Raw genomic sequence first — 13,297 nt, 5'->3', positions numbered from 1 at the left:
GTCCCAATCATGGATCACATTGCGTCTGGAACTCTGGCCCCTGTCCTAGGGTGTCTAAGTGCACTGAAACACACCCAGAGTTTTTGCGGCATTGAGACAGTATGGTACTGTGTTACAGTGGAGGGCTGGTAGCCCAGTGTGAACAACAGCACGGACACAATTCTGTGTGAATGGGAGGGTAACGAAAATGCATTGAAATATTACAGTGCAGGCTGACTGTTCCCCGCTTTCATGCACATGCACACACACACACACACACACACACACACGCACATACACTCAAACACGCACACATGTACGCACGCATGCACGCACACGCACGCACATACACTCAAACACACACACTCACCCATGTACGCACACATGCAGACGCGAACACGCACGTAATGCAAACACGTAGACACACTCTCCCTTTGAGCACATGCAGCCCAGACTCCAGCTCTCCCCGGGCCGTCCAATCAGAGAGCGGTCCAGTGCACCACCTACTCTGGCTCAGACTTTGAACTGAGAGAGAGAGACAGAAAGGCAAGAGAGAGGGACTGAGATAGAGAAGCAAGGGAAAGGGAGAGTGGGGAAGAGAGATAGAGAGAGGCTAGAGAAGGAGAGACACTGACACAGGAAGGCAGGCTGTGAGACAGAGAGGACAGGTATGTGCATCCCTCCCTACCCCAGGCAGCTGCCTACCTCTCTTTTTCTCTCTCCTTTCCTTTCATGTCATGTCACTGTTCTTGGCTGCCGCTCAAGCTGTACTTTTCACAGCCTCCTATGCACGACGTCTGAAAAGTTATCTTTCAGTAAGAGTGTGGAACACTGGCTTGCATGAACCCTTAATCTGGTGTGTGAGAGCTAAGTTTCTGGAGTGCTTTTCAGTGCACTGAGCACGAGGATCAGATCCCTGACGCAGGACTGCTAGCACACTTAAGCACGAATGGCTTCAAAACAAGCCCCGAGTTCTGAGAACTGGACAGTAAGTCCCAGAGAATGGCTTTATAAGCACTATAAACCGCTGCTAGCTCAGGTCAGCTGGTAATATTTAGAGCACGAATCATGGAAGCCCTAAGCACCTTGTTTTTTTTTATTTATTTATGCTTTTATTTTTATTCGAAATAACTTTTAAGGTTCAATTTACTAAGGTTTTAGCATTCCTGCTAATGGATGAAGGCATTTAGCAAAACCAGTATTTATATGAATTTCATTTGGAGCTTTTTGCAGTGCACTAGCAGCCAGTGCTGCTGAAGTCTCTCAGAGCTGAACTTTGCGAGACTTTGATAGGGGCGACGTAGCTCAGGAGGTAAGAGCGGTTGTCTGGCAGTCGGAGGGTTGCCGGTTCAATCCCCCGCCCTGAGCACGTCGAAGTGTCCCTGAGCAAAACACCTAACCCCTAATTGCTCTGGTGAATGCGAGACATCAATTGTAAAGCGCTTTGGATAAAAGCGCTAGCCTATATAAATGCAGTGCATTTACCATTTACCATTGATCTGATGCTGTTGCTGTAACTTCTGTCTGGCTCTGCGACATTACGTTAAACGCGGGATATAATCCTTCGCTGTATTAGAAAGGGATTATTGGCGTCCCGGCGGTCGGATTGCGGTTTGACCTCGGCTGATGACGGGACGGGAGTTCGCGTGAGGACCAGACCTGGGTCAGATACGTATTTGTTTTTTGATTCAGATACTTTTCTGTGCTCTGTTGATCTTGCCTGGTGCGACTGGGCATGCCTAGAGGACCAGCAAGCGGGGTTTGCGCTTTTTCAGAGTATTTCATTGGTTCCGATACACCAGACAAACTCAATCAAGCGTAGAAAAGTATTTGAATCCAGAACATTTGGCCCAGGTCTGATTAGGACGGATTCATACGTCGGCCTGTTTCAGGACCGCAGCAGTGTGCGCGTAGCGATGATGTCATCGCATGTAGTCTCACCCTTTTATTTACAGATTTTCACCTTTAAACCAGTGAAAAAACTCTTTCCACTTGTCCATCAACAGTTGATTAGCTGAATAATCATGTCACATAAATGCGTTTAATTTTGTTTTTCTTGTATCGTTAATTTTCCTTGTGTCAAAATTTTTTAATCCAGTGACTGCCGAGGACGTAGAGATCCATTCATGTAATGTGTCCAAATTCTGCTGTTGAAACCTTGAAGTGAAATCTTTAAATCACTGGTTCTAAAATTTTTTAATATCGGGGCCCAAATTAGAAATAATTTCTAATATTGGGAGCCAAATTTGAAATGTAAGGCGGAACGATGGTGCAGTGGGTAGCACTGTTGCCTCACAGCAAGGAGTTCCTGGGTTCGAGGCCCGGCCTGGGCCTCTCTGTGTGGAGTTTGCATGTTCTCCCCGTGTCCTAGCGCGTTTCCTCTGGGTTCTTTGGTTCCCTCCCACAGTCCTAAGACTTGCAGGTAGGCTAACTGCAGAATCTGAATTGCCCCTAGGTATGAGTTTGTGAGGTAACGGTGTGTGCCCAGCGATGGACTGGTGAACTGTGCAGGGTGTACTGCTGCCTCTTGCCCAATGCATGGGATAGGCTCCAGCACCTCCCATGACCCTCACCAGGAATAAGTGGGTGAAGATGATGGATGGATGGATGAACCCATTAGAATAGCTTAGTGGACTATAGACTCATACTCCCACAACCCATTTTGGATTTTGACCCATAGTTTAAGAAACACTGCTTTAAATCATTAAACTGGTTTTACTAAAGTCAACTTTGTCTTATTTGCATTCTCTGACACGACTAGAAGAACACGACAACGCAAGAGAAAGCTTAAGGGGTTACTTGCCAGCGTTCAGGTGACTGACACACTTGTTAGTCAAGCAAAGGGAATGAAAAGTTTTATGGTCAGATTTCCGGCCTCTTCCTTTTCCAGGACACCAGGAACCCTCGCTGGAACTTGCTATAGACAGAAAGCCGGCTGTTTGATCTCGAGCCTCTGTAGAATGTAGCAGCTGGCTGTTCTGCGAGGGCTGAGACAGACATTCAGGACTGAGGGAAACTCAGGGAGGTCGAGCCACAATGGGGTCGGACGTGTCAGAGTCCCGGAGCTGTCGCAGATAAGGTTTTACTCACGACGGGTCGCCCCTCGGCCGCTTTAAACACAGGAGTTGGCAAACCCTAGCGGCAGTGAGTGCAGTTAATCAGCACATTCGTTAAGAACCCCGCGAGTCTTTCGTTGAGCCTTGAGGTAGTTTTTTTTAAAGCATCTAAACGTGCTGTCTCTTCTGGCCACATCAACAGCCTAAATGATGAGCTGGTTGACATCTGGATAGAAATTGCACAGTAGAGCATTGATGAAAATTGATGTCTTTAATTCAGACACTCTGAATATTACCAAAACTGAATGTTTTTTTTCTACAAGCTGTGTAGCCACCTCATTGTTTGCCTTCAAACCACCATTGACTGAAGAATATTGAGTTTCCTGTAGGTGGTTGTGAGCCACAATTTCATTGGTTAATATCTATCATACTGCATCCGTTTAGGCTACTTCTCACCAGCCAGTAGAAAACCTTTGGACCCTGAAAGCAGTTTTACTAAGTCCGCTTACAATAAGCAAATCTGGGATTGTTTTTCCTGGACTCACTAGAAAAAAATCAGAAGTCCGGACTCGACTCGTTCGGTCGCAGCTCTCACCCTCACCACCTGTGCCCCCGGTTTCCAAATCACTGAACCCTACCCCCCCCCCCCCCCCACCAACACCACCACCATTGTGTCTGCTCGACAGGTGGTCCCTCGACACCTTGGCGAATGCAGCAGGGATCAGAAAGCACTCAAATCAATGGACATGCTGGTTCAGTCGATGCAGGACTGGCGGAACATCGCTGCTAATTGACAGGTGGCGGAGCTTCCTGACCACGTCTTTGGATCCCTCCTGTGCAGCAGTCCCAGAGAGCCTCAGGGTCTGCCGGTGTTTGTTCATACCGTGAAAACAGTGACCGATGGAGACCCTTAGAAACCAGATTAGGCCCGGTAACTGTGTAATGAACTGCTTTCATCGATCGGTGAAACGCTGAGTAACCCGGCAGACCTAATGAAGACCCGCCAGACCCTGTGGCTCTCCACCACCGGTCTGGTGAGTCAAAAACGTACAAGTCAGTGGAACTGAGGCCCGACAATTAAAAAATGAAAACATTTTTTGACATATAATACTAATACAAGTGTCTCGGATGACCGTAACATGTTGCAGTGAAAATGTTTTCAGAAGTGTAATTTATTTTCATTGAATGGCCCCTGTGGTGTAGGATTCAGTGTGGTTCTCTGAATATGGTTACTGAAATCAGAGACCGGTGTCCCCTACGGGAGATAAGAATGAATTGGCGGATCTTGGGAGGGTGAAGGCTCAAGGTTCAGATTGAGTGTCTCAGATTGCTCTTATCACTGCTGCCCCTGCTATTGCTTTCACAGTCAGGTCTTCCCCACAGAAGGGAGGACATCCTGGTTTGTGGGAGGAGAGATTGAAGATTGGATATCTGAACAGAAACACCAATTCCACTGTTAAGCCAATTTTTTATTTTACAGTTTTGATTGCAATTGACACTTTTTTGAAAATATGTGCATTGACACAGTGGGTCGATTGAAGTGTGCTTAGCTGCAGTTTAAAGTTAACCTCAGGTTTAAATCTCTAGACCACAGAACTACACTGCAACTGGAACATCTAGTACTTATTTCACAGATTTGGATGGGTGTTCCAGTTGCAATGTGGCTCTGTGGTGTAGAGGTTTAAACCTCAGGTTTAAAGTCCAGCTAAGCACGCTGCAATTGACCCTGTTCTTTCGGTTTTAACTTTGCTTTAATGCACCAGATAATATTCCATTTTGCTAGTGCAGAATTTTTTTTGTTTCTTTTTTTGTGAACTTGGCAGCTAAAAGACTGACTTTCTACCCTAAATCACTTTTGCGACAAATTAACTTATTTATTAATTATAAATTAACGGTATATGATTCATCCTTATTTTTATCATCCATATTTGAGTCAAATTAGATAATAGTTACTCTATCAATGTTAATGTTTCTATCAGAGTTGATTTTATATTCAACGTTTTGCATTGAACAAATATAGTCAGGAAGCGCTTGGTGTGGCATTCTCACAAACTTCATTCACAAACGTCTCTAAATAAGCCAACGTTGCCTGGCATCTCCTCAGGTTGATGTTCGGGTTTTTTTAGAAGTAGGCTCACGTTTTACTTGTCAGGGAACTCAGGGAACCATGAATGCAACGGACGTGTTGCCTGGTGTGCTGCATTCATTAAATCTACAGAGAAAACTTGAAAATGGAACTGCCAAAGAAGCAAAGATCCAAACGTGTTGAGAGAAGGAATCATCAAATGTGGCTATTCCAACTGGTGATATAAGTAATATATTTACTAGACATGTTTCACCTTCGTGAATGTCACGTTTTCATTGTCACAACTGCCAAATTACCCGCCATTGACAAACCTCGAAAATCTCCAATGCTGGCAGTAAAGATGTAGCAAGAAGTGCATAGGGCAAACCTTATCAGTTAAGGGTTAATGTTTTAGACACCGTAGCGCGAATCACGGCGACGGCTAGGCCAAAGTCCCGGTTCAGCGCAGCGGCGTTTGAAACGCGACACTCTGTTCCCTGCTCGGGCTGCTCTCCTCGGCGCTGACCTCCGCGTCGTTTCTCAACAGCCACACTGCGTTCTCGCTTTGTCGGCCAATTAGGTGACGGGCCAAGCAAAGCCCAGCAGGTGTCTTTAAGCCAGGAACCGATGGACTCCGCGTTCCCCGGCGGTGGAAAAAGCGCTGCGGCAATATTTGTTTTTCTGGTTAAAAGAGGTCCTGGGTGGCGAGGCGAACGGCGGTGCAAATGAGCCGTGTTTCGCTAATCTGTCGCGCCTGCGTGCGTTTCGCCGGGGCACATCTGCTCTCCTCGCGCCTCCCTCTCTCTGAAATGAGAACGCCGCTTGTGTGTTTATTTTACCGCCGTTTGTCCGTTTAGTTTCGAATTTGAACGTCACGCCTTGTTAAAACAAACCACATATACTCCAGAATGGAGAAACGTAGGCTACGCGAAAATATAGGCTGTTCGTCTCGAAAATACAAAATACCTTCATAGAGATGTGTCTATAAACTAGTCTAAATGGTTTAGAGGTGCTGGATGCTTTGAAGGTGCTATACAGACAACCGACCTGTGTGAACTGAAAATATTATAAATACACAGTAAAATTCTCAGTTTTAAATCAATTTTGGGAGTTCAGAGGACTCGTTAATTCAACTCTAACAGAGTACATACAAGCTGTTAATTTTTCTTAATTAGGTGCTTTTCATGTTTTAGAGCTGGGGTTCCCAGTCTTATCCAGAAAGGGCCAGTGTGGTTGCACACACCTGATTCGACTAATCAAGGTGCTTAGCAATGACTCTAGTGATTGATTAGCAGAATCAGGTGTGTGCACCCACGCTGGCCCTTTCCGGAACCCCAGATCTAAAACATGAAAAGCACCTGATTAAGAAAAATTAACAGCTTGTTAAAATTCTGGGATTGCTGTTGAGGTTTGAATGAAAACCAGCAGACACAGGGGTCCCCCAGGACTGAGTTTGAGAACCACTGTCTTACACGAACTGAGATAACGGTTTTGTGCGTGGTCTTAAAACGGAAAAACGCGGACGCACAGCGCAGACCCGCGTGGAGACGGGAACGTTGTGAGATTAGCGTTTTATAACCCAGCGGCAGTGATGAAGGGGGAGAAAGAGTAATCAGATTTTTCCGAGACCTCACTGTTCTACCCCGTACCGCCAGTGCCGCTGCTCCAACTATAAATAGAAAGACTTACGGATTTATGCTTTTTTTATACTGACTCTCATTTGTGCTTTGGTTTGCTTCATTCAAACATTAGGAGCTTGATGTACTTTAGCACATGGAAAACTAATAAAACAACCAATGATTGCTGCAAAACAAATATCATGACCAATCATGGGTCATGTTATTGGTTGTGTGTGTGCTAAAGGGTTTTGCATGTGCTAAATGTCTTGTAAAATCAGGCCCTAGGGGCATAGGTATATATGGCTACATTTTTAGGGAGAAGGAAAGCCTTGGAAAAAGAATAGGAAAAATGGAAGAAATATACTGGTATTATTGTGTGTGTGTACGATAGTATCTGCCAATTAAGTCCAATATATCAGTATTTCATTTATATATAGGACTAATATATTGAGTGTGTGTGTGATTGCTAATGTATTGACTATGTGACCTCATAGGTAAAAGAAATAGGGGGAAAAAGACCATTTACAGTAAATGAGAGAGCCTTTCAAAAAGCCTTACAGGTGCTTACTTGCTCGTTTGAGTTCCCATTGACCTCACCTGTGCTTTGTCATTCCTTTTCACAGCCACCTTTCTTTTCATCGTGAGACCACAGCAGCGTGGCCCAGAAATACATGGTGAATGTACCGCAGAGACAAAGCTTCCATTTTTCTGAGACAAAGATGGGAGAGGTTAGGCAGGGGTGTATTGTTACGCCCGGATAAAGCGATAGGGAGAAGGAGAGAGGGACAAGGGTAACCGAGAGGAGAGAGGGACAAAGAGACTCTGACATTTGCAGAGAGAGAGAGAGAAAAACTGGCAGAATGTCTTGAATGCACAAATATCTTAGTTCGCCCTCATGGTTTGCTGCAACTGTCCAAACAGAAAGGCCGCGGAGTTTGTGATCGTTGGCCCGTTTCGCTGACGCCAGAGCTGCGGACGTGGGGGGTGAAAGAAGCAGGAGGAGCGGGGGAGGGACGGGCGGAGAGACGACGAGAGAAATCGGCGAGCGATATCGCGCGTCTCCAATTACCTCCCCCTCTCCCGCCCCCGTCGCACAGAAGAACCTCTGTCTCTCATTAGAGCGCTCCGTCTCCTCCCCTCTCTCCCTCAGGCGCAATTAGACAGCGTCTGCCTCTCATTAAAACGTTCCCTCTCTTCCTCTCTCGCACCATCTCCATCCCTCTGTCCTTACTCTCTCTCTCTCTCTCTCTCTCTCTCTCTCTCTCTCTCTCTCTCTCTCTCTCTCTCTCTCTCCCTCCCTCCCTCCCTCCCTCCCTCCCTCTTCCCTCTCTCTCTACCTCCCTCCCTCTTCCCTCTCTCTCTCCCTCCCTCCATCCCTCAGTCCAGGTGAGATTACCTTTACCTGGATTGATTAGACAGAGGAGTTGCAAGGCCAGGCAATGTGCCTCAGTTTGCTTCAATCAAACATTAGGAGCCCGTTTGCCCGAGCGTGCATTCACGTCAGACGGTTTCACGTTTACACCATTCCTGCGTCTGAGTGAGTACTGGCGTCCGCAATCTCGCTCGAATCACCAACGGACAGCTTGCGATTGCCGTAGGGCACGTCTTGCTCTCGAACATTGACACGGTTTCCGCGCAACCGCTGGGTTCAAACAGGGTTGGGGTCAACCGGTCCCGAGCGAGCTGTCGAAACCCCCTGACGTATTGGTTGCGCCCTTTGATCCGGGCGGTCGATAGCGGAGCAATCGATGACCTTTAGACCGAACGAGTTGTCAACAGATAAGGGCTCGGTTCTGTTTAATTAAGGGGTCAGTGCTGCTGAAGGTGAAGACAGCACATTTGGAATACATGTCTGTTTTGAACTGCGTGGTAACTCAGTTGGCCGACGTGTTGCACGCATTGGACAGAAAAAAGAAAACACCAACGCAGAGACATTTAATAGCATGTTGGGCTGCCCCAGCGGCCTGCTGGTTTCAGCGCTGCTCTGTTGATATCCCAAAGCAGCTCATTGCACAGTTAACTCGCCTCATTTGGTATTTTGGGTCCGAACTGGTTGTTGATTATAAGGTGAAACAAACACCCCAGCAGACCCTGCGGCTCTCCAGGACCTGGATTGGGGGCTCCAGCAGACCGTGGCGGTCGCCATGGTACTACCAGTACAGTGTGCGGTTGCCAACGGTACTGCAGGTGCAGTGTGTGGTTGCCACGATACTGCAGGTGCAGTGTGATCAGTTATCATGGCACTAGCCGTACAGTGCATCGGTTGCCATGGTACTGGAGGCACGGCACGTTAGTTACCTTGCTACTGGCGATACAGTGTGCTGGTTGCCATGGCGCCGGCTCGCTGGCGATGCTGCGTGTGAGATGCGGGTTGGAAACTCTGTAAAACCCACGGGAGTGGCAAGGCAACACAGACAATTAAATCGGCGTGAATTAGTATTCAAGTAGGTCAGCGGAGGGAACAACAAGAACATCGAAATCAGGAAAAATAATGAATAAACGAGGAACGAAAATACGATCGTGAAAAATCCCCACGGTCTCCCAAAGCAGCTGACAAACTGCCCGGCCTTCTGGTTAGGCAGAGCTTTGTGTCTCAGCACCGGTGGTGCAATTTCGTCCTCTCCCACCGAAAGCTGAAACCCGGATAAAAATCAGAGAGCGAGTGCTACAAATCCATTTAAGCGAGGAAACCTAAAACCTTAACAACCGAGGGACGGTTCGCGATTGAGCCATCCGGCCGGACGCGTTTAGCCGAGGTCGCTTACAGAAGCGCGGTAAGCGGGCACCGCTAGAGCCAGCGATACGATCGCGCGAGGTCGTGGAAGGTCGGTGTCGTTGCGGATAGAGAGCATTTGGAGGCGTAGTCTGAAAAGGTGGGGTTTTTTTAGACGTTCGCGGATAAGTCGGTTGAATCTGCCTTCCTGACCTTTCGGAGGGGAGGTCGTTTCCCGCCGTCTAGGGGGGGGGGCGAATCGTGCCGCGGAAAAGACGTGCCGTGCTCGGATTTGACCGCGTGGTCGAGCTCTGCTGTGGAGGATGTCGGTGCAGCGGGAGAGTGGGGGGGTGGGGGGGACCTTAAACTTTAAAAAATGAGTTTTGTTTGTTTGAGGGTCAACGTTGTGCGACCGTGCGCGGCGTTCAACAGAAATTGCTGCAGCCGACGCGTTGCGGCTGATGTGTGTGAAACTCGCCGTCCTCTGCAGTCGCTGTGCAGATTATAGGAATAAAGAGTCAATACCGATAAGGCCGTGTGGGAGGAAAGAGAAATATAAAGCGCAACTGTGCTGCAAAGCCCTGCTGCGCTGTGAACTGCCCACACACACACACACACACACTCACTCACCCACACGCAGCACACACACACACCACACACGCAGCACACACACACACTCACACCACACACTCACTCACCCACACGCGCGCACACACACACACACACCCACACACACAAACACACAAACACGTGCGCACACACACCCACACACACACACACACACACCACACACACACACGCAGCACACAAACACCCACCCACACACACACCACACACATGCAGCACACACACAGCACACACACTCATGCAGGGGAACACACACACCACACACGCAGGGAAACACACACACATAGCATCCACATAAACACCTGCACGCACGCACGCACACAGTCACATGCACACACGCAGTCTCTCTCATGCATACACACACTCACACAGTGTCACACACACACACACACACATGCACAAGCTCCTCTTTTCCGTTTGCATGTAAGGGAAATCACTCAATCAGTCAATCAGTCAACCAGTCAATAGCTCAATCAAAACAATTATTTGGGAGGGAGGGGAAAGAGGCGGGGGAATGACTGCGGGGGAGAGGGGGCGGAAGAGAAGGTGCTGGAAACGTTCACAGCACGTTATCCCAATGTTGGCTAACTGCTAAATGTGAGGCAGAGGGAAGGGAAGGAACTTTGAGGCTTACTGATCTTTTCACAGCCAATCAGAAACGTTTTCAAAAAATAGAGCTCATTCATTCGTTGAGACGGAAACCCAATGCAATGCTGACAGAGAGTGGTCTGTTTGGAAGTGGGTAGGGAATTCAGTGAGCTATATTATAGTTTCCCTCTCATATTCACATGCACATACTCAAACACAGCAACATTTTAAATAAGCTATGATAAATTGAATTTTTCTCATAAATATTTGCAATAAACAAAAAATATGTAATGCTAGTATGACTACAGCTGTGGTTTTATTTTAAAAAGCTGCTATTTAAATTATTTTAATATTTGAATGATCTGGGCAGAATTAATTGAGCGTTCAATTTGTTTTTGGCATTTTGGCATCATGTACCACTGACCAGATGGCGTCAGGACTTTCTAAGATCCAGATGGTGTGCTGGGATTTTCTAAGATCTTTGTTGCCAGGTTGCCAAGTATGGAAAATTTTTTAAAAAGCTTAACACCCAAAATGTCATACAGATGCAGAACACAGCAATAGACTGGATAAGAAGGGTGAATCCACTTCCACTGTTTGCTCCCCAGTGCGACTCATTTATTAGCACCAAATATTAGTGTTCTCGAGCCTCTGTCACTGTCAGAATCCGTAGTCTGGAGAAGAGCCAAAATGGCGGGTAGCGTGACTGATTTGACACTTGGTACTGAATTGCACTGGGCAGCAGGCAGTGTGTGGACCCATCCCTCTGAGCTGTGTGGAAACTGCGGCACTCGTAGGGAGCTGTTTGGAAATTTCACAGGTGAAGATTTAGAGGGGGAAGGGGAGAGAGAGGTAGAAAGGAAGTGTTTTGGCAAGGCATTGGGCTTTAGTTGAATGAGAAATAGGGCTTGCCTGAACTCTTCCATTAGGTGTGAATGTGCCTCTGCAAACACACCTGCGATTCTCTCTCTCTCACACACACACACCTACGATTCTCTCTTATGCACACACACACAGGCAATTCTCTCTCTCTCTCTATCACACACACACACACACCTACTATTCTCTCGCTTACGCACACACACCTGCGATTCTCTCTCTCACACACACACACACACCTACGATTCTCTCTTATGCACACACACACAGGCAATTCTCTCTCTCTCTCTATCACACACACACACACACACCTACTATTCTCTCGCTTACGCACACACACCTGCGATTCTCTCTCTCTCACACACACACACACACACCTACGATTCTCTCTCTTACGCACATACACACACACCTGCGATCCTCTCTCACACACACACACACACACACCTACGATTCTCTCTCTTACGCACATACACACACACCTGCGATCCTCTCTCACACACACACACACACACACACCTGCGATTCTCTCTCTCACACGCACACACCGTGGAAATGAGGCAGAACGGAGGAAGGTCCGTTACTGTCCTGAGAACCGCAGAAGTCAGTAAAGTATATTCACCTGTCTCGAATGCGGAGCGTCGGTGAACACACCAGCTCCGTATGCTAAAGAGCCTGCCGCCCTCATTCTCTGAGCTCTCAGCCCCACGAAAGACCGCGGAGCACCGTGGAGGTGTGAACGGGGGAGGGGGGAGGGTGGCAAGAGGGCAGGAAGCAGCTGGGAGCGTGTGATTGGTGCAGAGAGGGGCGGAGGAGAGGAAAGGAGACAGGAATAGCGTGCGATTGGTGCGGAGAGGGGAGGAGGAGAGGACAGGAAACAGGAATAAGGCTTCACTGTGCTGCTGTAACTCGAGCACTGTGGTGCAGAATCACAGGAGCCTTCCCACAATGCTCAGCGGCTGACACCAAATGGTTTATCATTTTAAGTATTAAATAATATATGTTTGGAGTTGAAATAAAGCTCCAAACATATATTAAAATATTTAAAGTCTTAGCAAGGGATTATTATTATGATTATAATAAAAATAATAATAATTATTGTTATTTAGTTACAATAGGTACAGGTGAAAAGGACATTTTTTTTCTTATTTTTGCTCTTTTTACAACTCCGCTCATTTTCCATATAATGGATACGGTTTTACATTGGGTGAGGTGAAATCCTGGATCAGCAGCATCAACACTGCATATAAACACAAACAGCCAGGGAGGGACAGATATAGATGCTGTCAGCAGCGAATGATTGTTAAATGTCTGCGTAGCCCTGCACCGTGACCTACAACTATAATTACTAACGCCACTGCTTCTGACCCAGGCTGGGTCGGTATCTGGCCTAGAGTAGCTCTGGAATGGGCCGACACCTCGAGTCATTGTGGCTATTTTAGAACTGTGATGGAGGCGGGATGAAGACAAGGGAGAGTGTAGCACAGTGGGTAGGGAACTAGACTTGTAACCGAAAGGTAGCAGGTTCGATTCCCGGGTAGGACACTGCCGTTGTACCCTTGAGCAAGGTACTTAACCGAAATTGCTTCAGTATATATCCAGCTGTATAAATGGATACAATGTAAAATGCTATGTAAAAGTTGTGTAAGTCGCTCTGGATAAGAGCGTCTGCTAAATGCCTGTAATGTAATGTAATGAGAGGAAACAACTAGTGAGGGGAGTGGGGGGGGCGGCTTATTTTTGGAATTTGACAGAAATTTGGCCGTTAATC

At 47.3% G+C, this 13,297-nt stretch overlaps 1 protein-coding gene across 3 annotated transcripts in view; it reads left to right on the top strand.

Moving 5' to 3' along the window:
- The window catches only part of slc25a22a (solute carrier family 25 member 22a), a 40,408-nt gene that overhangs the window by 6,795 nt on the left and 20,316 nt on the right, over positions 1 to 13,297 (top strand). Inside the window, exon 1 of one of the 3 annotated variants that reach the window (XM_035396254.1) lies at positions 529 to 647. The exons of the other annotated variants lie outside the window; for them this stretch is intronic. The gene's annotated coding sequence lies outside the window, so the exon portion shown is untranslated. Of the gene's footprint in view, positions 1 to 528; positions 648 to 13,297 lie in introns of those variants that run through there. 3 annotated transcript variants of the gene reach the window in all.

The sequence above is a fragment of the Anguilla anguilla genome, chromosome 16 (genome assembly GCF_013347855.1).
Source record: "Anguilla anguilla isolate fAngAng1 chromosome 16, fAngAng1.pri, whole genome shotgun sequence".
Taxonomy (NCBI): Eukaryota; Metazoa; Chordata; class Actinopteri; order Anguilliformes; family Anguillidae; genus Anguilla; species Anguilla anguilla.
The sequence above is the reverse complement of the archived record's forward strand: the minus strand, read 5'-3'. Positions and strand labels throughout refer to the sequence as shown.